Source organism: Schistocerca piceifrons, chromosome 2, assembly GCF_021461385.2.
Source record: "Schistocerca piceifrons isolate TAMUIC-IGC-003096 chromosome 2, iqSchPice1.1, whole genome shotgun sequence".
In the NCBI taxonomy this organism is placed as follows: Eukaryota; Metazoa; Arthropoda; class Insecta; order Orthoptera; family Acrididae; genus Schistocerca; species Schistocerca piceifrons.
Window position 1 is genome coordinate 517454028 of NC_060139.1, and position 23403 is coordinate 517477430.

Consider the following 23403-nt stretch of genomic DNA (forward strand, 5'->3'; position numbering starts at 1 on the left):
AGGGCCCTTACTTTTTCTTGTGTATATCAATGACCTTTCCTCAGTAACATTGCCAGATGCCAAGTTCGTTTTGTTTGCCGATGGTACAAAAATTGCTATAAACAGCAAATCAAGTGTAGTCTTAGAAAGATCGGCTAATAAAATATTTTTGGACATTAATCACTGCCTCCTAGCCAATTCTTTGTCACTCAACTTTGAAAAAACACACTACATGCACTTCAGAACTTGTAAGGGATGTCCCAAGAGTATATGCCTAACACACAATGACAAGCAGATAGAAGAAGTGGACAGTGTTAAATTCTTGGGATTACAGCTTGATAATAAATTCAACTGGTAGCAGCACACCACAGAACTGCTGAAGCATCTTAACAAATCTCTATTTGCAATGCGAATCATGTCAGACATAGGGGATATAAAAATGAAAAAGATGGCATACTACGCTTACTTTCATTCCATAATGTCATATGGGATTATTTTGTTTTGTAATTCAAGCCAAGTTAAAGTTTTGCAGGCACAAAAAGTGCAGTAAGAGTTATATGTGGTGTGAACTAAAGAACATCCTGCAGAAGCCTTTTTAGGGAACTAGGGATACTAACTACTGCTTCCCAATATATTTATTCCTAAATGAAATTTGTCATTAAAAATATATCACTTTTTCAAACCAACAGCTGAATTCATGGAATCAATACTAGAAATAATGATAATCATCACACGGTTTTAAAGTCACTTACTCTTGTACAAAAAGGTGTGCATTATTCAGGAACACACATTTCCAATAACTTGCCAGCACCCATAAAAAGTTTAACAACAAATGAAATTCACTAAAGGATTTATTGGTGGCCAACTCCTACTCCACTGATGAATCTCTCAGTAGAACCAACTGATTTGTGTGTGTAATATACCGGGTGATCAAAAAGTCAGTATACATTTGAAAACTTAGTAAACCACGGAATAATGTAGATAGAGAGGTAAAAATTGACACACATGCTTGGAATGACATGGGGTTTTATTAGAACAAAAAAAACCAAAGTACACAAAATTTCCGACAGATGGCGCTGGACAGCGAAACATCAGTGATTGTGCATGACAACCGTGTATAAAAGGTGCTGTAATGAGAGAGAGAATCAGATGCGCCAGCAGTCGCAGCATGTTGATGTTACCTGAAAAGGCGCTTTGAGCGAAGCTGTATTATCAGAATGAGGAATGCGCTAGTTCAGCATTACGATCCTATCGACATAGGAAGGGGATTCGAAGGGGTAAATGTCCTTTGACAAATGCAGCTGTGGCGAGAATCATTTTGAAGTTCGAAGCCACAGGTTGTTTAGACGATATACCCTGTAGTGGCCGACTGAGCACAAGTTCAGGAAGAAATGGAGACTGTAGTGGGTTCGTCTATGCACGGAGAAGTCAGCGCTCGTGCAGTCGCATGCTGCACCGGCATTCTGTACACTACTGACGCGTACCTCTGATGCTATCTGTACAAAATCCATCGGCATCATGAACTGTTACCTGGCGATTTAGTGAAGCGGAGGGCATTTGTGGTGTGGGCGTTTCAAAAGATGGCGAAAGATGACGATTGGTTGAGTAACGTGTTGTGGACCGACGAAGCTCATTTCATGCTCCAAGGGTCTGTCAATGTCCACAACTGCAGAATTTGGGCTACCGAAAATCCTAGAACTCTTGTGGAGACTCCATTGCAAGATGAGAAAGTCACGGTATGGGTTGGATTTACCACATCTACCATTATGGGGCCTTTTTTCTTCGAGGAAATGCATTTTGTAACTGCTACTGTGAGGGTGAGAGGTACGACGATATGTTGCAGAATCGCATCATCCCCAACCTGGCTGATAAACACCTGCTGGAACGTACGATGTTTATGCAGGATAGCGCTCCACCCCATATTGCTAGACGCATGAAAGATTTCTTGCGTGCGTCGTTTGGTGGTGATCGTGTGCTCAGTCACCACTTTCGTTATGCTTGGCCTCCCAGGTCCCCAGACCTCAGTCTGTGCAATTATTGGCTTTGGGGTCACCTGAAGTTGCAAGTGTATCGTGATCGACCGACATCTCTAGGGATGCTGAATGACAACATCCAACGCCAATGCCGTAACTCCGGACATGCTTTACAGTGCTGTTCACAACATTATTCCTCGACTACAGCTATTGTTGAGGAATGATGGACATATTGAGCATTTCCTGTAAAGAACATCATCTTTGCTTTGCCTTACTTTGTTATACTGATTATTGCTATTCTGATCAGATGAAGCGCCATCTGTCGGACATTTTTTGAACTTTCGTATTTTTTGCTTCTAATAAAACCCCATGTCATTCCAAGAATTTTGTCAATTTGTACCTCTCTGTCTACATTATTCCGTGATTTATTCAGTTTTCAAATTTATACTGAATTTTTGATCACCCGGTATATATATATATAACTTCTGCACAATTTCACTGCAGTGATGTGTTCATTGTAAATAAGTATTATAGTAGTTCTATTATGTGTTTATTACCTTATAAATAAAAAAACTTTTTTATTTTAAATTCAGTGCATAAGTGCTTGTAAAATGATTCTTTCATACAGTGTTCATTAAAATAAAATGACGACCATTCCACTTGGGACCTGTGGAATGGTACATTAACTTATTTGTTTTAGTTGCAAATATCTGTCATGTATTATTGTTTTTCTGGCATGTTCTACATCCTGGAGGACCTCCTCACTACAGATCAATTGGAATGAAAGTATATCTAATCTAATGCAATCACTTTCATACACGGCTACACACCATACAAATACTTTCAGAAAAGTCTTCCTAACACTTAAATCTATATTTAGTGTTGACAAACTTCTCCAGAAATGGTTTTCTTGGTGTTGCCAGTCTACACTTTATATCCTCTCTGCTTTGGCCATCATTAGTTATTTTGCTGCCGCAAATAACAAAACTCATGTACCACTTCAAGTGTCTCATTTCCTAATCTAATTCCTTCAGGACACCTGATTTCAGGGTGTACACACAGATAAGAAAAAAGATTTCCCAGAGTTTTCCCTTATTTCAGGTTGAAAATGCACTGTGTCCTGGGTAAAAATATACTGTACCCTGGGTGAAACTACATTTGTTTTATGTTAAGTGACAAAATACTTGCCCTTGGAGCTGTAAAACTTCTCAATCTTTTGAATGATAAAGGTTTCATACACCGTGGTAAAATCTGCTGGAACTTGAGGTGCAAAAATGGGCAGCAATATGTACGAAGGGTGTTCAAAAAGTTTTGCACAATCTCTCCCTTATTTTTTTTATTTTTTGCAGGAGGAGAATGAAATTTTTTGTGAACATACTTGTAACATTTAGCTATACACCGAGCCTACTCAATGTAGCCTCCATCAACTGTGACACATCTGGCCCTCATTCTTTCCATGATGTAAATGCACTTTGGTAAAATTCTGGGGACTGACTTTCACACCATCACTTGACACAGGAAATAAGGTCTTTCTCACTATCAAATGTTTTACTGCGCAGATGGCCTTCAGACAATCAAAGAGATAAATCAGATGGAGCCAAGTCCGGACTGTAGGGAGGGTGAGGAACAATTTTACAACCCATTTTCCTGATTTTCTCCTGGGTCATAAGGGCTGTATAGGGTTTGGCATTGTCATGGTGTGGTTTGATGAGCTGACCCTGTGGTCTGTGGATCTTGATGGCATGTTGTAGCTTGTCCAATGACGAACGGTAACGGTCCTGGTTAATTGTGGAGCCAGGTTCCGAAAAGTCAATGAAAATGACACCACACTGATCCCAGAAGAAGGAGGCCATCACCTCTCAGCCTGCTGTTCGTGAAAGTCTTGGTTTCTTCTTCTGAGGGGAACCCATATGATGACACTCCATGGATTGGGTTTTGCTCTCAGGTTTGGACAAAAACCATCATGTTTCATCCTGGGTAATGATGCCGTCAAAACACTGTTTCCACTCTTCAGTAAAGGTCTTCATGAGACCCTTGCACACATTCTTCCTCATTGTTTTCATTTCTCTTGTCAATAATCTAGCACTCAACGTGCACAGACTTTTCTGTACCCTAGTGACTGTACCAGTGACACCACACTACCCAATGACAAATGAGTCATTTCAGCAAGCTGTCGTATCATCACACATCTGTAATTTTGGATGATTTGATCAATGGACTCCTTATTCACATCACTCACTGTTGTCGATGGTATATCGCATTGTGGATTGTCCACTAGAGAGAAATCACTTTCTTTAAACCTCTGCAACCACTAGTTACTGCTGCGTCCTACTGTGTTGTCCTCATTAAAAGAGAGCAACTTCCTGTGAATCGATGTGGCAGAGTCATCACCAGTCTTGAAGAGAAACTCCTTCATCAACTATTGTCACAACCTGACATCTACTTCATGGTTCATTATGGCTCACCTGTAAATAAAAGAAAATACTTTTATATTCCAACTTCTTGCTAAATCTTCCAAGTATGTTCACAAAAAAATTCATTCTCCTCCTGCAAAAAATAAAAAGATTATAGACAATTGTGCACAACTTTTTGAACGCCTTTGTACACTGCACATTCTTGTATTATGAAGGTATAAATACGAATTCCAGCAAATAGGGCGCGGTAGCTACCAAAGCACTGAAACCGAAATTGCCATGTGCAATGCGCTCATGTCACATAATCTCACCAGCCAATGACAGTAGATATCCAGAGCATATGATGAGTGATGTAGTCATCCAATAACACCAGTGTTAAGAAGTGCAAACGCACAAACAGGAAAGGTAAATGGTTTAAATTAATATGCATACCGTACAGCAACAAGAAATGCTAAGCTTTCACATGTAATATTTGTTATCAAAAATGATGAAATGTATGATGAGATAAAAGAAATTATTCAGGTAGTGAAGGGAGATGAAAATTTAATAGTGACGGGTTACTGGAATTTGACAGTAGGAAAAAGAAGAGAAGGAAACATAGTAGGTGAATATGGATTGGTGCTAAGAAATGAGAGGAAGCCGCCTGGTAGAATTTTGAACAGAGCACAACTTAATCGTAACTAACACTTGGTTCAAGAATCATAAAAGAAGGTTGTATACATGGAAGAACCCTGGAGATACTGACAGGTTTCAGGTGGATTATATAATGGTAAGACAGAGATTTAGGAACCAGGTTTTAAATTGTAAGACATTTCCTGGGGCAGATGTGGACTCTGACCACTATCTATTGGTTACAAACTGTAGATTAAAACTGAAGAAACTACAAAAAGGTGGGAATTTAAGGAGATGGGACCTGGATAAACCGAAAGAACCAGAGGTTGTACAGAGTTTCAGGGAGAGCATAAGGGAACAATTGACAGGAATGGGGGAAAGAAATACAGTAGAAGAAGAATGGGTAGCTTTGAGGAATGAAATAGTGAAGGCCGCAGAGGATCAAGTAGGCAAAAAGACGAGGGCTAGTAGAAATCCTTGGGTAACAGAAGAGATACTGAATTTAATTGATGATAGGAGAAAATACAAAAATGCAATAAGTGAAGCAGGCAAAAAGGAATACAAACGCCTCAAAAATGAGATTGACAGGAAGTGCAAAATGGCTAAGCAGCCATGGCTAGAGGATAAATGTAAGGATGTAGAGGCTTATCTCACTAGGGGTAAGATAGATACTGCCTACAGGAAAATTAAAGAGACCTTTGGAGAAAAGAGAACCACTTGCATGAATATCAAAAGCTCAGATGGGAACCCAGTTCTAAGCAAAGAAGGGAAAGCAGAAAGGTGGAAGGAGTATATAGAGTGTCTACACAGGGGCGATGTTCTTGAGGACAATATCATGGAAATGGAAGAGGCTGTAGATGAAGATGAAATGGGAGATATGATACTGTGTGAAGAGTTTCACAGAGCACTGAAAGACCTAAGTTGAAACAAGGCCCCGGGAGTGGACAACATTCGATTAGAACTACTGACAGCCTTGGGAGAGCCAGACCTGACGAAACTCTACCATCTGGTGAGCAAGATGTATGAGACAGGCGAAATTCCCTCAGACTTGAAGAAGAACATAATAATTCCAATCCCAAAGAAAGCAGGTGTTGACAGATGCGAAAATTACCGAACTATCAGTTTAACAAGTCACAGCTGCAAAATACTAATGCGAATTCTTTACAGACAAATGGAAAAACTGGTAGAAGCCGACCTCGGGGAAGATCAGTTTGGATTCCGTAAAATACGGGAGCACGTGAGGCAACACTGACCCTATGACTTATCTTAGAAGAAAGATTAAGGAAAGGCAAACCTACGTTTCTAGCATTTGTAGACTTAGAGAAAGCTTTTGACAATGTTGACTGGAATACTCTATTTCAAATTCTGAAGGTGGCAGGGGTAAAATACAGGGAGCGAAAGGCTATTTACAATTTGTACAGAAACCAGATGGCAGTTATAAGAGTCGAGGGGCATGAAAGGGAAGCAGTGGTTGGGAAGGGAGTGAGACAGGGTTGTAGAATCTCCCAGATGTTATTCAATCTGTATATGGAGCAAGCAGCAAACGAAACAAAAGAAAAATTTGGAGTAGGAATTAAAATCCATGGAGAAGAAATAAAAACTTTGAGGTTCGCTGATGACATTGTAATTCTGTCAGAAACAGCAAAGGACTTGGAAGAGCAGTTGAACAGAATGGACAGTGTCTTGAAAGGAGGGTATAAGATGAACATCAACAAAAGCAAAACAAGGATAACGGAATGTAGTCAAGTCGAGTGATGCTGAGGGAATTAGATTAGGAAATGAGACACTTAAAGTAGTAAAGGAGTTTTGCTATTTGGGGAGCAAAATTACTGATGATGGTAGAAGTAGAGAGGTTATAAAATGTAGACTGGCAATGGCAAGGAAAGCATTTATGAAGAAGAGAAATTTGTTAACATCGAGTATAGATTTAAGTGTCACGAAATCATTTCTGAAAGTATTTGTATGGAGTGTAGCCATGTATGGAAGTGAAACATGGACGATAAATAGTTTGGACAAGAAAAGAATAGAAGCTTTTGATATGTGGTGCTACAGAAGAATGCTGAAGATTGGATGGGTAGATCACATAACTAATGAGGAGGTATTGAATAGGATTGGGGAGAAGAGAAATTTCTGGCACAACTTGACTAGAAGAAGGGATCGGTTGGTAGGACATCTTCTGAGGCATCAAGGGATCACAAATTTAGCATTGGAGGGCAGCCTGGAGGGTAAAAATCGTAGAGGAAGACCAAGAGATGAGTAAACTAAGCAGATTCAGAAGCATGTAGGCTGCAGTAGGTACTGGGAGATGAAGAAGCTTGCACAGGATAGAGTAGCATGGTGAGCTGCATCAAACCAGTCTCGGGACTGAAGACCACAACAACAACAACAACAACAACAACAACAACAAACATGGTTAGGCAGGATCCTAAGAGCACAGTTTGAATTGCAGCAGCTAAATGTTTCTAACAATCACAATTATAAATTTAATTGCTGTGCACTGAACATTTTGTGGGCTACATGGCTGAATACGTTTCATCAAGATCATAGACTTCTCCAAAGAAAAGCCAGTTATGTGTGCAATTGCTCAAGAACTCATCTCAAACTTTTTCTTAAGGGTAATTTGCCATAGTTATTGATAATTTGTAATCTATGAAGAAACTAAAACAAATATGAAAAACTAATCACGATTGGCTGTTTTCACCATGTGTTATCCTCCGACATACATCACACATAAATGTGTCAGTAAAATTTTAAATAATGACATAAATGGCTGGCCTTCAGGGGCCAAAATTTTTGTAAGTGGCTGGTCCTCAGAGTGTTAAGTTTTGGATGAGAGTCAAATGTTCCTTGATTTAAGAAATTCATCACACATTCTCACATATAACATAATTAATTTTGCTTAAAAGCAAATTTACTTTGAAAGTCAGACTTCTCATACCTTCATTCATAATATTTTCCCTTGACCTGTTATAAATGTAAACAGTTATGATGTCATGCTCATCAAAGGCATTTTGTTGTTATGAAATACAGCATAGTCTTCTTCCTAAAGTCTTTGACACACTTTTCTGTCAGCAGACACTTATGTGTGCACCGAGTTTCACTGGCATAAATGGCACATTATCTTTGCAGCTAAAGTTTTATTATACTATTTTTCTCTCTTTTATGTTTTGTTACTGTAATATTATTCTGCAGTAGCAATAGAGTATCAGTTCTTACCAGTCAAAATTAAAAATATTTAATTGTAAACAATTAAAAATTCCCAGAGTTCTAAAATATTTCTGGATTATTCCAGATGAAAAAATTTCTGCATATTTCCTAGTTGTCTCAGGGCATATACATCCTGGACATAATTCAACTACATTCCATTATTCTTGTTTCACTTTTGTTGATGTGCATCTTATATCCTCCTTGCAAGATATTGTCAATTCTGTTCAGCTTCTCTTCTGTGTTCTTTGCTACCTCTGACAGAATTACATCGTCATTGGCAAACTTCAAAGTTTTTATATCTTCTCCCTGAATTTCAGTCCTCATTCCAAATTTTTCTTTAGTTTCCTTTAGTGCTTGCTCAATGTATACGTTGAATAACATAGAGGATAAGATACAAATTAAATATTTTTTTCACATTGCTAAGGCTCAAAGGGTTAACTGACAGTGAAGAGGCAGCAGCTGGGGTTCAGCATTTGGAAAGTGAAGTGTCATTTATCAGGCAAGAGGATGTTGCTCTCTCAGTTACCAATGGGTGCTGAGACTGACATTTAATGCATGGGAGATGAGGAATAAAGTCAGGTGGTTGGAGGATACATTTTCAAAGTTAACCCAGGAAGAAGAGAGAAAAGATGTTTCAGAGAAGGGTAGGGGTAGTATAGTGTACGCCCCATGAATTATTATGGGGGAAAAGGCAGCAAGCAATAGGTATAATACTGTGTACCTTGAACAATGCCCACTATTTTTTGGTCAGTACCACAGAAACTAGCAATTCAGCTGCAGCCACAAGGCAGCTCATGGACACTAATGCATCAGCATGATGATTACAGCATTGGGGCTATTTAGACACCACAAGGTGGACTAGGCCAAGTACTGCAATGTTGCAGTTACAGTGGTAAAGCTATCGCAGGATGAGGCAAACCGTTTCCACTCTCCTAGGCCGTGAAATTGTTGAACCAAGTGCAGCTGAAAGTAATGTGTCAGCACAACAAAGTGTTCATGAACAAGTACAAATACCCGTTAATTTGAGCACAGCAATGAGTTGTCCAGCACTTACAGGGACAAGAGGGCAGCAGGGGACAGCACGCAGCTGGTACAAGCTCGGTCTCTCACCATCACTGCTCCTGGTAGTGTGAAGTCCGTTTCCTTGGTACTTCTCCACCAGTGGCTGCCTCCTGGTCCACTCTAGCAGCTGCCAGACTACTGCTCTGGAGGGCAGCAGAATGAGATATGGGTGGTCCAGCCACACACCCTTCTCTACTGGAGTCAACGCTGCTGGGCACTTAAGTCACTAGGCAGCAGACATCAGCTTGCCACCACTATGTGCTGATCCCACCATGTGCTGCAAGGGAGTGTGGTCGCTGCCTCCACTGAGAAGTTACCAGCGTAGTGAAATGAGTGTTAATAAAATATTTTGACTTTTGATGCTGTCTGTCTAAGCTACCTCTGGCCTGCTCCCACAACCTTGGCACCACCACCACCACCACTGTGACCAACCCTACACAAAACTGGTCCTACATACCCAGACCACTTCACTTGCAACAGCTCAACAGGGACTGGTTGGATGATGGAGGTAGGTGGGGGGGGGGGGGGGGATATTGAAAACAGTGTGGATGACAGCAATACCTGGGAGCTGAATGGTGCCATGGGGAGGATAAAGGAAGTTATGAAGAGCTACAAAGCAGTGACAGAAGGCACACTACAAATTGTCAAATTTGGAACACGAGATGCTAAACAATAGATGCACATTGCAGAAGCTAACAATGGTCTTGATGGAGTATGTGAAGACAGTGATGAACACCGTAAATCAAGATCTGTGGGGTGTATACAAACCCAATAGAATGCACTGGGTACAAAAGTGACGATCGCAAGGCTGTTACGATCACTAGCCGAAAGCATATGGGATGTGCAGGTAGTAGTGTTAGGTTTGCAGGAAGCCATTCACCACACAATGCAAGGTCAGCTATGTCCAATACTATTAATTCTCAAGCACTACCCAGTTTGTTTACTAAAGGTTGGCTGTGACACATTGCAGGGTCAAACAAACCAAATCTTGCTCTGCACTTCCATGTAGCAGCTATGGAAGTTAGGATAGGCCAAGAACAATGCTATGCTATAGTTCATTCTCCAACTGCAAATGGACAGAAAGTTTAAATGTTTCAGCATTCACCCCTGAAAAAAATACGTGCATGTAAGAATAGGAGAAGTATTACCAATTTCTGAAGATTGGGAAGGGTACACAGTAATGACAGCAGAGGAACTCCAGCACTGTCAAAGGGAACAGATTACAATATACCTAGCCAAAATGGATGATCAGAGGTTGCCTCAGGACATGCTGGAACTGCAACTCTACTTTCATCAAGCAAGGCTGCACTGGATCTACTCCATGTATAATGCTAGTGTTAGTAGCAAATTTCTACAAGCAGGGGTGAGGTGATTGGAATTACATGTCTGTGTGTTGCTAATTAATGGAAAAATTTGCAATAAAAAAGAGCCAACATTTCACCTTCCAGCCACTGTTATGAGGAACATCAGGATGAACATAATTCAATCACATTTTTACTGGCCAGACAAATTGCTACCGGTACTCCCAGCACAAAATCTGACCTCTCTCAATAGTACACTAGAACCTAACAGCATCCTCTCCCTGAATCAATCGTAGTAACCCAGGAGGGGCATATTTCTGCAGTACGGATGCTTCAGCTCATGCCACAGTATCAGGAGAAAGAGTATCATAAGATTGCGATCACAAGCATCACAGTTTTTGAGTCAATCTTCTGACTGGTTTGATGCAACCCACAACAAATTCTTCTCCTGTGCTAACCTCTTCATGTCAGAGCAGCACTTGCACCCTGTGTCCTCAATTATTTGTTGGATATGTTCTAATCTCTGTCTTCCTCTACAGCTTTTACACTCTACAGTTCCTTCTAGTACCATGGAGGTTATTCCTCGATGCCTTAACCCTCAAACGGTAATGTAAATTTTGTCATGTTATTGGCAACATCAATCTCTCAGACCTTGTACTTTTTATTTGATTTTATTTGTATATTTTCACTGCAGTATCGAGTTTACATTTTTAATATAATAAAATGGTTTTTAAACAACAAATTGCAATTAAGTAACAAAAAACACTTATTTGAAAAGTATGAAGCTTGTGTGAAATTAATTTTCATATAGCTTACTTTTATATTGATAAATAATTTTTTTACATAATAAATATTATAACATTGTTTTCAGTAGTGTCTTTCTTGTTCATAAATTTTCTTTCTCACCACAATGAAGTACCAATTTCATTACTTTCTTTACAAGTTCTTTGCACAGTTTCTTAGAACGTTCCAAGCAATTTGGTGTCCCACACTTGAAGCACTTGTAATTACTTTTCATGCATTTTTCATGTGGGTAATAGTGGGATGTGTTTCATTTTTGCGGTCTGTCTGACATCAGGTCTGTGTTCTTTTCTACATCCTGATGTGGGAAGTGTCTTTTATTATTTTCCTCACTTTTGCTGGTAAACTTGGAATGTGTAGCCTTCTCATCATATTAGGTTTTATTAGGTTAGTTGCTAATATCTTCATGAAGTTGAATATGCTCAGTATTGAAGTTCGTGTAAAAGCTGTGAATATTATTTTTTCATTTACACAGAAAACTGATATCATGAAATAGAAAATAGCTTGAGGCCATCTCTTGGTTCAAGAATTTGTTGAGTAGTTTGCACAGTTCATATCCATTGTGTCAACACCACATTTGGGGCATTATAGAAGGAAATGATCTTTGGTTTGCTGTTTGTCACATCTGTGTACTTCAAGTGGTTCATCAGTGACGTAAGCATCACAGCTTTAGATTTTGCATTACTAGTGACACCATACACTAAAGAGCCAACATCTCTAATCTTATTATGAAGAAACTTTTTGGGGATCTCTGTTTTTATTCTTCTTTAGAGTTCCTGTGTGATTGTTTCCTCTTTTCCAGTTCAGATGCCAACTCAAAGATGAGAAACAGGTGTCTGCTGTTATGTTGCAATTAGTTCCCACTACTGGTGCAACAAGGTGCACTACATATTGTATTGGTTTGCTCACCTTTTACTCTTCAGTTGACACTGTCCTTCCCCAAGTATACGTATGAATTTAGGAGATATACATTATGAGCATCAGTAAGATACATGAGCTTTATTCTGTGTTTTGCTGGTTTATTTGGCATGAACATTAGGAACAGATATCTGCTTCTGAACAGAATTAGTGCTTCATGTAAAAAAGCATGTGCTCAAATATTGTACTTTCTGAGAATCTGATATCAATTTGCTGAAAACAAGACTGTAGCAGTTTGACCTTCTTAGTCTCTATCTTTTCTAGTAGATGAGTCATCAAATCACAAAGCTGATAAAATGACTTGATATCTTGTCAAGGACATAACCATTTGAAAAACTGGGTGGCCAAAGGTGTCTGTACAGAACAATGAGATTCTCTCAGCCAGATTTGAAGAGGGCATATAGAATCATCAACTCCTCTTAGAGCTTCAATTTCATTGTAGTTAATTGTACAATGGGTACCCACAATTTTCAGTTTCCTTCTAAATAACCCCAGCTTTGTATTTGTGTGCCAAACAGTTTCGGCAATTATCTTATCATTGAAAAATAATTGTCACACTTCATTGGGCATAGAATTCTCATTCAGACTCAAGGAACTGTCTTTTGGTGATATCAGTTTTACTTTTATAACATTACTTTCCCTTACTTTACCATGACTGTATGGTTCCTTTGAGTTTCATTTGAAACACTTATCTTTCCCATGGAAAAACTAACTGTTTTCTCCTTTTTTTGTACCAAAATCCAAACTCCCATTGTCATGGCATTCACTATTTTCACTTTCATTTTCATCAGTTGCACAGTCTGAATTATGACTGAACATGACAGACAATTCTCAGGAACAAAGGAGTCATCTGAACTATAGTCGTCAACACTAACATCCGCTTGTTGTGAAGCTAACTGACCCATCAGCTTACTTCGGTGTGACACATTTACATTCAGGCTCTCTTTCGGCATTTTCATTCAAACTGAAATAAAAACATTAATATGCTACTTAATGGTGATTTTTACTAAGACAGTAAACCATTAGTTCTAATATACTAAAAAACAACAACCATCTTTTGTAAAATACGCAAAATATGCTTACATTAAGAGTAATACCGGTCTAAGGGGCCATTCCAATAAATTTTTAACAATGGGTTGCAACAATTACAAAGCCACATTTTCACATTAAATACAAACACTCACATGATGTATAGCTCGGCATTCAAGTTGGCAACATAATCAGTGTTGGCAATATCACAAAAAACAGTGCACAATGATCTGAGAGACCAATTTTACCACTTTTCTGTCCCTTTTTCTTGTCAGTGTTTTCAATATGTTCCTTTCTCTGCTGATCCTGCAGAGAACCTCCTCCATCCTTATCTTATCAGTCCACCTCATTTTCAACGTTATTCTGTAGTACCACATCTCATACGCTTCGATTCTCTCCTATTATGGTTTTCCACCATCCGTGATTCACTACCATACTATGCTGTGCTCCAAACACACATTATCAGAAATTTCATCCACAAATTAAGGTCAATGTTTCATATCAGTAGACTTCTCTTGGACAGGAATCCTCTTTTTTCCCTGGTCTAGTCTGTTTTTTATGCCCTCCTTTCTTCATCTGTCACAGCAAATGTTGCTTCCAAGGAGTTCTTTCTGCAACTTTATCTGCTTCGCAACCCCCAGTTTTGATGTTTTCTTGCTATTCTCATTTCTGTTACATCTCATTAACTTTGTCTTTTTTCAGCTCACTCTCAATCCATCTTCTGCACTCATGAGACTGTTCATTCCATCCAACATATCCCATAACTCTTCTTCAAATTCACTGAGGATAGTGAGGTCATAAGCGAATCTTTATCATTGATACCCTTTCACCCTGAATTTTAATCCCACTCTTCAGCCTTTATTTTATTTCCTTCATTGTTTCTTCAATGGATAGACTAAATAGCAGGGGTGGAAGACTGCATCCCTGTCTTGTAGCCTTTTTCATCAGAGCACTTAGTCCTTTGTCTTCCAGTCTTCTTGTTCCCTATTTGTTCTTGAAAATATTGTATACTACCTGTATTTACCTATAGCTTACTCCTATTTTTCTCAGAATTTTGAACGTCTTTGCACCATTTTACATTGCCAAACACTTTTTCTAAGTTGACAAATGCTATGAGCATGTTTTGATTTTGCTTCAACCTTGCTTCTATCACTCTATCAAGCCAAAGAAGTTGATAACACTATCGTGTTAGTTGTAGAGGAGATTTTGGGAAGATTACTAGGTACATGTAAATACAAAGTCAGTGGGCTAGAGCTGTAGATTAATTTCATAGCCACTTAACCCTGTGGTTCAAGCTGACCAGTTCATAAGCAGAAACTGAAAATATTATCCACTGTTCATGTACGAGGGCAGTTCAATAAGTAATGCAACACATTTTTTTTCTGAAACAGTGGTTGTTTTATTCGGCATTGAAATACACCAGGTTATTCCCCAATCTTTTAGCTACACAACACTATTTTTCAACGTAATCTCCATTCAATGCTACGGCCTTACGCCACCTTGAAATGAGGGCCTGTATGCCAGCACGGTACCATTCCACTGGTCGAAGTCGAAGCCAACGTCGTACTGCATCAATAACTTCTTCATCATCCGCGTAGTGCCTCCCACGGATTGCGTCCTTCATTGGGCCAAACATACGGAAATCCGACGGTGCGAGATCGGGGCTGTAGGGTGCATGAGGAAGAACAGTCCACTGAAGTTTTGTGAGCTCCTCTCGGGTGCGAAGACTTGTGTGAGGTCTTGCGTTGTCATGAAGAAGGAGAAGTTCGTTCAGATTTTTGTGCCTACGAACACGCTGAAGTCGTTTCTTCAATTTCTGAAGAGTAGCACAATACACTTCAGAGTTGATCGTTTGACCATGGGGAAGGACATCGAACAGAATAACCCCTTCAGCGTCCCAGAAGACTGTAACCATGACTTTACCGGCTGAGGGTATGGCTTTAAACTTTTTCTTGGTAGGGGAGTGGGTGTGGCGCCACTCCATTGATTGCCGTTTTGTTTCAGGTTCGAAGTGATGAACCCATGTTTCATCGCCTGTAACAATCTTTGACAAGAAATTGTCACCCTCAGCCACATGACGAGCAAGCAATTCCGCACAGATGGTTCTCCTTTGCTCTTTATGGTGTTCGGTTAGACAACGAGGGACCCAGCGGGAACAAACCTTTGAATATCCCAACTGGTGAACAATTGTGACAGCACTACCAACAGAGACGTCAAGTTGAGCACTGAGTTGTTTGATGGTGATCCGTCGATCATCTCGAACGAGTGTGTTCGTACGCTCCGCCATTGCAGGAGTCACAGCTGTGCACGGCCGGCCCGCACGCGGGAGATCAGTCAGTCTTGCTTGACCTTGCGGTGATGATGACACACGCTTTGCCCAACGACTCACCGTGCTTTTGTCCACTGTCAGATCACCGTAGACATTCTGCAAGCGCCTATGAATATCTGAGATGCTCTGGTTTTCCGCCAAAAGAAACTCGATCACTGCCCGTTGTTTGCAACGCACATCCGTTACAGACGCCATTTTAACAGCTCTGTACAGCGCTGCCACCTGTCGGAAGTCAATGAAACTATACGAGACGAAGCGGGAATGTTTGAAAATATTCCACAAGAAATTTTCTGTTTTTTCAACCAAAATTGGCCGAGAAAAAAAATGTGTTGCATTACTTATTGAACTGCCCTCGTATGTTGGGTCTTTGCAGACACACAGAGGTTGGGTCTACCGAAGAGGGGATGTATGTAGTGAAGCCAATATTTCTTGGGGGCTGTTATAAAAATAGCAGCTCTACTACAGCTATTGCAAGAAGTCCTAGAAGCCAGCAGAGCCAAAACACTATTATGGCAGTTGCGGCAACCAGTGTGTTTATGAATTGTGAGCCGAGCACTGTAATACTGGTGACACTGCCAAAAGGCAGGGCTACTGTTGAACCAGGTGGCTGGTTTCCACACCTTCAAGCCATGGACTCATTATACTATATGTGGTTAGAAACAGTACATCAGCACAACAACTGAGCACCTAACAAGCATAAATACTCATCAGCTCTAGCCAGAGGGGTTTGAGTCTGGCAATACCAATTACGAGGAGAGGGCTACACCAGGTGACGGGGCAATATGGTTCTGCAAACAGTCACCATGATTTTGGGCCTTCACCATAGGTCTGACTGCAGGGTGTCAGTCCAGCTCCATGGACTTGGTGCCTTCTCACTAGTAAGCCAACATCTGGCTCACACAAATGACAGCAACTTATGCACTGGAGGGCAGCTGTTTTGAGACAAGGATAGCACAGCCATTCACCCTCCTACTCTGGTGTGACCATCCTGATACTGTGCACCTTCACTTGCAAGGGCAAATTCCTTTTCTGAGGGCTGAATTCTCTGTAAGAATTACATCAGGCCTCTGTGCAGCTGGCATGGCTAAACGCTAGCAAAGGTGCTGTGCATACCCAGTGCGTATGTCACTGGGAAGATTCTGAGCATCAGCATTCCTCTAGTCAATTACTCACATCATACAGGCCTCTGGCCACCTGTTGGCCTCAGCAGTCCTGAGCATACTGTCCTCACCATGCAACAAGGATGGGGTGGGGGGCATGGTCAGGGGTCACTGCAAGGAAGCGCTACAAGTGTTGTAGCTTGAGTCTGGAATAAAATGTTTAACTAGTGATGCTGTTCTCATGTGTTATTTATGGCCAACATACTGACAACAACCTACTGCCACTACCCAACCCTGCCACCATAGACGCCATCAACCCAGGGCCACTATAAAGGAATCAACAGAACCTTCTCCAAAAAATGTTGAGTGGGCCATTATACAGTACCTCACATCCTTACTCCCAAGCTCCAAAATATCATGAAAGTAGTGCATGTGGTATTCCGAAATATGTAAATTTAGTCACAGTCTGAGGTCAATGATTCAGTGGAAATAAAAGTAGTTACTCCATTCTTGTAGTTAGCACACCCCATTTTTTTTATATTTAACTGTAACTGCTGCACTCAAGCACACATATATAACTGAGTACTAATAAAGTAATTCATTGTTAAAAGTAACTGTTAAAACTGTAGAAACCTTCAAATACTTCTTTAAAAGTTTGTAAATACTTTTGGATTATAGAAGACCACACACCGAAAAGCAAAGAATTGAATTGTTGATAGGAAAATACAGAAGAAACAAAACTTGCTTGTTATCTGGTTTATGCTTTGATGGGCGGAGTAAACAAACACACACACACACACACACACACACACACACACACACACACACACACACACGCAAACACATATGCTCCTACACGGTGCCAATGCTGTTTTTCAGCAGGTAGACTGCTTGTGATGGGTGAAGTGTCAAGTGGGATAACTGGAGAGTGGAGGGAGAGAGAGAGACGGATCGGAGGCGGGCAGCTACTGGTTCGCAGGGAGGTCTCTGGATTGCAAGCTAGGAATGTGGGAGGAAGGAGTGGCAGGTACATAGGCTCACATGATTGTAGTAGCTGATGAGGAGCAGCACATGCTGAAGGCAATGTGGGGACATGAATTGGGACGGTGGGGGGCATGACAGAGAGGGGAAAACTGTTGGTTGGAGGCTGTGGGGCCAGTGGGTTTCCTGGGATTGAGGCCAGGACGATTATGAAGTGGAGGATGTGTTACAAGGATAACTCACATCTACATAGTTCATAGCGGTGAGAAAGGATCCACTTCACTCAAATTGTGAATTGCCCTTGGAAATTGAGTGTGTGTTCAGTTACATATGGCATGGGAAATCTGCTTGCAGACAGCATCTCGGGGATAGCCTTTGTGAGGCCTTCAGGTATCCCACTGTCCCCACATCCTTCACCCAACAGTTTTCCCTCCTTCATTCTGTCAATTCCTTCTACTTCACGTCCTCACTTTGCCTTCAGCATGTGCTGCTTCCCACTGGCCACCACAATTGTGCCAGCCATTATATCTACATTCCCTGTCAGCAAACTGGCTGCCTCTTTCCGAGCCGCTAGCCACCCATACCCAGTCCCTTTCCCTGCCTCCTACTACCAATGCCATCTCACTCTACTGGACACTATCCCGCCAAAAATAACACTGGCACTGTTAGTTTAGCCAGAACCATCAAGGGGCACGGGCATGTGTTTGCGTGTGAATATATTTTACTTTAGCTTGTTAAAGGATAACTTGAAAAACTAGCTGGTTTTCTTTCTTTTGTGTGTGTCTATTGACAACTCAACACCTGCTTTTTGCTGAGTGGTCTCCATTTAATCCAAAAGTATATATAATCTGTATCTTTCCTACAACCTTTAAATGTTTGAATATTTCAAGGGACATATGAGAAAAACAGATAATAATGACATTCTGAAAAAATGACAGGTGTCGTTTAAAAAGCAACATGATATGAAGAAAAAATAAGTGCCTGGAAATGCTTTTGTTTCAATAGAAATGGCAGAAGCCGGATCAAATGTAATAGAAAATGAAGTTGCAAAACAGTTTACAGCATGCCTGCAGAGTAATACAATTCCCCAAAACTGGAACTATTCTGTAATTTTTCTACTTCACAAGAACAGATATAAACCAGACAGAAAAAAACTATTTGCTTATCAACCTCCTTTGCTTAATGTACAAGATATTTGCTAAAATTATTACAAACTGTACGGAAAGTACTTTGGGTCTTAATAAAGAACATGATCAAACATGTTTCAGAAGTTGATAAAGTGGAATGGACCATTTGCAAGTAATAAATGGAAATATAGAACAGAGTAATAAATATGAATAATAGCTTTGCCTACAATTCACAAAATTTTGAGAAATAATAGTGCATTCAAAACTAGGCTTTCAATGTGTCTGAAATGGGAAGGTGACAGACACTGTGCCTTATGACTTCCAACTTAAGGCAGTGAGACACAAACTTCAATAGAAAACAACATAAAAAACCTGAAAGTTGAAATTTCCTGGCAGATTAAAACTGTGTGCCAGACCAAGACTCAAACTCAGAACTTTTGCCTTTCACGGACAAGTGCTCTAACTGAACTACCCAAGCATGACTCACAACCTGTCTTCACAGCTTTACTTCCACTTGTACCTCATCTCCTACCTTCCTCCTGTGAAAGTCTGAAACAAAGGAGATGAAGTACTGGTGGAAGTAAAGCTATGAGGATGGGTCGTGAGTTGTGCTCGAGTAGATCAGTTGGTAGAGCATTTCCACGCAGAAGGCAAAGGTCCCGAGTTCGTGTTGGTCCAGCACACAGTTATAATCTGCCAGGAAGTTTCATATCAGCACACACCGCCCTTCAGAGCGAAAATTCATTCTGGAACCTGAGAGTTGCTCAACAAGCATGGTGTATGTTCGGAATTATTATGAGAATATGAAAATGAAGAAGTCAGTCACAGAATAGACTGTAGTGGAACACACAATTGTGACTGTAATAAAAACTTAAAAGAATTGGCCAAGGGTGCTGAGAGAGCGGTGTGTTGACCCCACGCCCCTCCTATCCGCATCCTCCACTGAGGATGACACGGCGGTCGGATGGTCCCAGTAGGCCACTCGTGGCTTGAAGAAGGAGTGCCTCTATATATATATCCGACCGCCGTGTCATCCTCAGTGGAGGATGCGGATAGGAGGGGCGTGGGGTCAGCACACCGCTCTCTCAGTCGTAAGATGGTATTCTTGACTGAAACCACTACTATTCAATTGAGTAGCTCCTCAATTGGCATCACGAGGCTGAGTGCACCCCGAAAAACGGCAACAGTGCATGGCGGCCTGGATGGTCACCCATCCAAGTGCCGACCACGTCCAACAGCGCTTAACTTCGGTGATCTCACGGGAACCGGTGTATCTACTGTGGCAAGGCCATTGCCACGCCATCTACCCTAATTCCATTAAATTTTCTTCTTTGTGTTTTCTTCTCTTTTGGCAACTAGCAAGGAAACATCCTTGAGCTCTTTAGCATTACGTTGTCAGTCCAAACACCCTTGGCCAATTCTTTTAAGTTTTTATTACAGTCACAATTGTGTGTTCCACTACAGTCTATTCTGTGACTGACTTCTTCATTTTCATATTCTCATAATAATTCCAAACATACATCATGCTTGTTGAGCAACTCTCAGGTTCCAGAATGAATTTTCGCTCTGAAGGGCGGTGTGTGCTGATATGAAACTTCCTGGCAGATTATAACTGTGTGCTGGACCAACACGAACTCGGGACCTTTGCCTTCTGCGTGGAAATGCTCTACCAACTGATCTACTTGAGCACAACTCACGACCCATCCTCATAGCTTTACTTCCACCAGTACTTCATCTCCTTTGTTTCAGACTTTCACAGGAGGAAGGTAGGAGATGAGGTACAAGTGGAAGTAAAGCTGTGAAGACAGGTTGTGAGTCATGCTTGGGTAGTTCAGTTAGAGCACTTGTCCGTGAAAGGCAAAAGTTCTGAGTCTGAGTCTTGGTCTGGCACACAGTTTTAATCTGCCAGAAAATTTCAACTTTCAGGTTTTTTATGTTTTTTTCTATTGAAGTTTGTGTCTCACTGCCTTAAGTTGGAAGTCATAATATATATATTACTAAGCTTTATCCACCACTGGATGTCAAATGTCTGGTGATGAAGTAACAAATAAATTGTGTATCCTACATTTACCCAATGAATCACACATTTCACCACTAGATAAATGCTTTGTCAATGTGGGACGTGATTGTGTAACTACCCTCGAATCCATAAATATTATAAAAATAAATATGTGTGTGTGTGTTTTCACACATTTCCTCCTACATCACTGATTTCAACCAGACACGGTACTCGCATACATCAGGTGGCAATCACTGCGGGGCCAAGAACCACATACATATCAAAGGGAATGGAGGTGAAAAGAAGCAAAGTGTGTGACATGTGAAGACCCAGACTCTACTGATCCAGTATTTGACAGAGAGAGCACTTACTGACTTTCAAAAAATTTTACACACAATTTCAAACCTTTACGAAATTCTTTCTCGCAGACAACCCCTAGAAAATGATGAAAGAAAAGATACTTTATCGCTTACTACTTTTTTGCTGTTCATGCAGCAAAAGTACCGAATGAGGCATGATGTTATAATTTATTACTTCTCTATTACTAACTGAATTCATGACACAATTAACAGACAGTATGCACTGTCTGTGCCACTGAATGCAAATGCAAAATTATATCGTTGTTCAACACACAGTTCAGGATAAGTGACATCATAAAGAATGAGAAGTGTTAAAAACTGCTGAATCATGTATGAGGTGGTCTTCTGTCCAAAGACTGGTTTGATGCAGCTCTCCATGCTACTCTCTACCTTTATCTCCGAATAATTACTGCAACCTACATCTTTTTGAATGCGATTACTGTATTCATCTCTCAGTCTCCCTCTACAGTTTTTACCCACCACGCTTCCCTCAGATACTAAATTGGTGATCCCTTAATTTCTCAGAATCTGTCTTATCAGGCGATCCCTTCTTTTGGTCATGTTGTGCCACAAATTTCTTGCCTGCCCAATTCTATTTAGTACTTCCTCATTAGTTACATGATCAATCCATCTAATCTTTTGTATTCTTCTACAGTACTGCATTTTGAAATCTTCTATTATTTTTCTATCTTAACTGTTTATTGTCCAAGTTTCAGTTTCCTAGATGGCTACATGCCAGATAAATATCTTCAGAAAAGTCTTCCTAACACTTAAACCTGTATTCGATGTTAACAGATTTCTCTTCCTCAGAAATGATTTTTTTGCCATTGCCAGTCTACATTTTATATCCTCTCTACTTTGGCCATCATCAGTTATTTTGCTACACAAATAGCAGATATCATCTACTATGTACTTTAAGTGCCTAGTTTCCTAATCTGATTCCTTTAGTATCACCTGATTTAATTCGACTACATTCCATTGTCCTTGTTTTGCTTTTGTTGATGTTCATCTTATTTCTTCCTTTGAAACCACTGTCAATTTCATTTAACTGCTCTTCCAAGTCCTTTGCTGCCTCTGACAGAATTACAATGTCATTGGCAAGCCTCAATTTTTTTATTTCTTCTCCCTGGACTTTACATCTACACCTACGCAAGCCACCTAATGGTGTGTGGTGGAGGGTACTTTTGTACCACTATCTGATCCCTCCAACCCTGTTCCACTCATGAATAGTGCTTGTAAAGAATGATTGTCGGTAAGTCTCTATATTTGCTCTGATTTCCTGAATTTTCTCCTCTTGGTTAATACGTGAGATGTATGTGGGGGGAAGTAATATGTTGCCTGACTCCTCCTGAAAAGTGCTGTCCCGAAATTTCAGCAGTAAATCTCTCTATGATGCACAACGTCTCTCTTGTAACGTCTGTCAGTAGAGTTTGTTTAGCACCTCCGTAACGCTCTCTCACCAGCTAAACGAGCCTGTGACTAAATGCACCGCACTTCCTTGTATCTTCTCTATCTTGTCTATTAGTCCTACCTGATAGGAATCCCAGATAGATGATCAGTACTCAAGAATCGGATGAACAATCTTATAAGCCACTTCTTCCGTTGATGAGTTACATTTCCTTAAGTTTCATCCAATGAATCTGAGTCCTGTGTCTGCTTTTTCCTACTATCTGTTTTTTATAGGGTCATTCCACTTAGGTTGCTCTGGATAGTTACGCCTAGATATTTTACGGCAGATGCTGTCTCCAGCTGTTTGTCATCAATAGTATAGCTGTACAGTAGTGGATTTCTTTTCCTATGAATCCGCAATATGTTACATTTATTTACGTTCAGGGTCAAATGCCACAGTCAGAACCATTCATCAATTCTCTGCAGGTCATTCTGGCATTGCTACTTTATACATACGTTGATTTAATTCTGTTAAGAGCGATGTGTTGAGTTCTATGTCCAAGAAAGTCTTGAATCCAGTCACAGGTCTGCTACGATACTCCGTAAGCTTATATTTTTTTCATTAAACAACAACGCGGGACAGTGCCAAATGCCTTACTGAAATCAAGGAACATGGTATCAGCCTGACTGCCATTGTCCTCTGCATTGTGGATCTCATGGAGCAACAGAATTTTGCAAGATCTTTGTTTGCGGAATCCATGTTTACATGTATAGAGGAGCTGTTCATTTTCCAAGAACGTCATAATTCTTGAGCATAAAACAT

The 23403-nt window shown here is 40.4% G+C and overlaps 1 pseudogene; it reads right to left on the reverse strand.

The window, feature by feature from the left end:
• Positions 1-20011: 20011 nt before the first annotated feature.
• LOC124778362 lies at positions 20012-20129 on the reverse strand (annotated as a pseudogene).
• Positions 20130-23403: the final 3274 nt, after the last annotated feature.